The sequence below is a fragment of the Hydra viridissima genome, unplaced genomic scaffold (genome assembly GCF_058129835.1).
Source record: "Hydra viridissima isolate aposymbiotic clone 2 unplaced genomic scaffold, HvirCarnegie_v1 scaffold_12, whole genome shotgun sequence".
NCBI lineage: Eukaryota > Metazoa > Cnidaria > Hydrozoa > Anthoathecata > Hydridae > Hydra > Hydra viridissima.
In genome coordinates, this window is record NW_028324311.1 from 2627557 (window position 1) to 2631611 (window position 4055).

At 28.3% G+C, this 4055-nt stretch overlaps 1 long non-coding RNA gene across 2 annotated transcripts; it reads right to left on the reverse strand.

Moving 5' to 3' along the window:
* Window positions 1-943: 943 nt before the first annotated feature.
* LOC149880750 (uncharacterized) lies at window positions 944-3103 on the reverse strand. 2 transcript variants are annotated; one of them, XR_016446012.1, is made up of 3 exons: window positions 2979-3103; window positions 2757-2884; window positions 944-1126 (listed from the first exon to the last, which is right to left on the reverse strand). It is a non-coding gene; the product is annotated as an uncharacterized LOC149880750 (long non-coding RNA). The 2 variants fall into 2 exon arrangements; XR_016446011.1 differs by lacking the exon at window positions 944-1126 and adding an exon at window positions 1916-2110.
* Window positions 3104-4055: the final 952 nt, after the last annotated feature.

The window sequence follows — 4055 nt, forward strand, 5'->3', positions numbered from 1 at the left end:
ATCTTTATAAAATGTTATATTATGCGAGGATTTGTATTATACAAGTCCCTGTACAACAATATAACATCTTATAAAGATATAATATTTTTATTATTAAATATATTTTCTTCTTCAGAAATTTTTTTTAAAAAGGTACATGTCTTATTAAGTATTATGATCATAATTCATATTGTTGTTTTAACAACTTTATAAAAGTTTAGTCAAAATGGATATTCCAATTATTCTAGCTGCACATGGTCAAGATCAAATTTGGTTTTGCTTTAAGCAATTACTCTGATGTAGAATGTCTTCAAAAACTTCATTTACCAAAAAATAATATAAGAGATATTGTCAACACTTTACACGATGATTTGTCAACAATCATATTGAGAAGCAACCCAATTTTTTCAGAAGCAAAAGTACTGATAGCACTAAGGCTTTTATCAACTGGGAGTTTTCAACCAGTAATTAGTAAGAATTATTAGTTAATACCAAAAAGATTAGCTACAATCTTATGATTCTTTATTGTTAAACATGCTTGTTATTAATGGATTGTTACAAATGCAACTTAAAGGTGGTGCTTTATACAGGGTTTTTATTCAACCTAAAATGCCTAGCAAACCTAAAGGTAGCAAAAATCCCAGGGAAAACCTGGAAAACTTGGTTTACAGAAGAAAAAGAAAAAAGAAATAAAATAAAATTTATTTTTTCTCTATATGGAAATATGAAACTTTATTATTGTGTAGCAAAAATCAAACAAACCCTAATTTTTTTAACTTAGCATAATAGATTGTCAAAAGATTAATTTTTATACTGCACCCTCCTACTCTTCCTAAATTGTGATTTTATATTTTTGCAGACTTTTGGTAAGGTTACTGTATTTTTCAAGTTATTTAGAGTTCAACCTTGTCAAAGTTCACTTTTCTCTCAGATAACTTAGCAAAGCAAGTTTTTGTAACTTGCTTTGCTTAATTAAAATATAATAGTCAATATGTATATTTCGTTCACATGTTGTTTCATGTAATTTTAGGTGACACCTCTCATGGAAGCCAGTCAAGCTACAGTTGCACACTTCGCCAGTTTTACAAATATTTTATTCAGCACTATCATCACCTTGTCAGATGGTATGATAGTCCAGAGGAGATGGCTGAAACAAAGAGAAAGTACTTTCAATCATTCGGAGTTAAAGGTCTCCTTGGAGTAATAGATGGTACAATGATACAAATCAAAGGATTTACTATGGCTGATGAGCCAGCATATATTTGCAGGTAAACTCATCATTTTAATTTAATACCTGATCATTTTGATTTGATACCTGATCATTTTGATTATATTACTTTAGGTCATTAGTCAAAAAGTTTAAAGTATACACTGCTTGGCCTTCTTACACAGGCATAGTTAACATGAGAAACTTAAAAAGCTTTTGTTTCACAGATTTATTCTGTCTCTGTATGTTTGCATGTAATGCATGCAAGGTTCCAAAAAAATATTTCTGCTCTATTATTCTTTATAAAAAAAAAAACTATATTTCCTTTTTTTTTAGGTGCTAATGCTTTTTATGCTGTATTTTATTTCACATTATTATGTTATTATAAAGGGCTTCATGTTGTTAATAATATGTAAAAAGATATATTTGATTTATGAAGAGACATTTCTTCAATTTCACAAAGTGCAACATGTTTATTACAAAAGTTGAAGTTTTTTTTAATATTTTAAATACCACATCATAGTTCTTTAAAGTTTGAAAACATCAAGTTAGTTAACATAAGTGCTAAACTTAAAACAATATTATAATATAAGGTCATATAGTTTAAGGTGAACAGCTGTTCTAACATGGTGTCAATGTTTCCCAAAAAGGTTTTTGCTGCTCTCAGGATTTTTAAAAATTTTAACATTTTGAAGATTTTTAGCTTCTTTTTTTAAAAAAAGAAATCCTGTTTTGAACTGTCAGGTTGTCATTGATGCTGATGGAAAGTTTAGAGATGTTGTTGCAAAGTATCCTGGATTGTGCCATGATGCCTTTATTTTTTCTAATTCTGCATTAAAACAGACATTAGAATATGATCCAAATGCAGGTTTCTCAAACCAACCAAATTCGACTTGGTATTTTAAGAAGAGCACAAACCAAAAACTAAATATTTGCAATTATAAAGAAGTGATTGGAGTCTGAGAACAAGAATACATCATAAAGTTTGCCCAGGGCAATGAGTCAATAAAATAGTATTAACATCAAGAATGACATGTTATTCTTTGTTTGTAAATGAATAACTATGTAATGATAATGTTATGTGTATATATATATATATATATATATATATATATATATATATATATATATATATATATATATATATATATATATATATATGAGCTTTTTCACTGCAAGAGGTGTTATTTTATGTTACATATATTTTTAAATTGTATACAGTTCAGCCAGTTGTGTCCATTATCCTTGACATGTAATAAATAAATCATAGTCTTTCAAATAAGCTTGATATGTAATTCAGCTGATAAAAATAATAAATTTGTACTTGTCAAGTAAATCTCTGAAAGGTCAAAAAAGCATTACATGTATATGGTTGGTTAAGTTGTATGTTAAGCAGTAGCTTTATAAGAGTAAAGATTGCGTTTAAATTTTTAGTAAACTCCATTTGAAAATATTCTTCTAAAATTAAACGTTCAACTGAATAAATTTATATATTATTAGCTTTTTATATAGTATTAGCTTTTTTAACTTTGTTATTGTTTTTACTTTTACTATTTAGTATTGTCTTTACCTTATGCTGCTTTCCATCTTAACAAAGCAGTAAAATCAACCGATGCGGATATTGAAGAGGTGATAAAACAATGGTTAAGATATGCATGCGATCGTGATAGCGGAAGGAGGGCAGGAAACAGGAAAAAACTAAAGAAAAAAATCCATAATGAACAAGAAAGCGATGAATTTTATGAGAGTAGTGATATATAGTTTGTTTTCTTTTGAATAATATAATCTTTACCATGTTAAACGGTGTTCTTTCTGTATACGTATTGCCTTTAAGCGAAAGGGTTTATCTAAAGAATCTATTTAGAATGCGGCGCCAAGTATTTGGCATTTCTATATAGAGACGCAACGTCGAATCAAAATAAAATACGACGTTGATTCAACATAAAGTACAAATTTGAATCAACATAAATACAACATTGAATCAACATAAATACAACGTTGAATAAACATAAAATACAACTTGAATAAACATACAAAACAACGTTGATCAACATAAAATACAACGTTGAATCAACGTAACGTACAACGTTGAACAAACATAAAATACAACGTGGAATCAACATAAAATACAACGTTGAACAAACATAAAATACAACGGTGAATCAACATAAATACAACGTTTAATAAACATAAAATACAACGTTGAAACAACATAAAATATAACGCTGGATCAGCATAAAATACAACGTTGAATAGGCATTATATACAGCACTGCGCCAACGTAAAATCCTACACTGTACCGACTTAAAATAAATGTTGTTCCAACGTTGGATTTTTGTTGTTGGCGACGTCGCATTTGTAACCATAATGATATAAAAACAACGTTGGCAACCGACGTTGGGCCAACGCTCCGCGCGACATTGTTCTAATGTTTTAACAACGTATAAGTGCTAGCTGGGAATTACATACAAGAATTATTAATTACTAAAGACTTAAGCAGTTAATAGCTATGCAGTCTAAATAGTTACTAACCACTTAAGGGGGATATACCCCCAAAAAATTTCAAAAATTCAAAAAATTTTTTTTAACTGTTTTAGATACATTAATATATGAGGATTTCAAAAATCGTAGTGGCTGTGTCTAAAAATTACTCTAAGTATCAAAGTTTTGCATTTTTCAAGTAGTAATAATGCCTTTTTTCAAAAAATATAAATTTACGTCTTGTAGTACACCTCAATAAATGACTTCTTATGCAATGAAAACTTAGATAAAGTTGGCAACTAAAAATCTTATTTGGGTTCTTGTTAGATTTAAAGAGCTTCTTGTTAGATTTATAAAACTATTAGTAAGAAAAATTAGTTTTCAATTT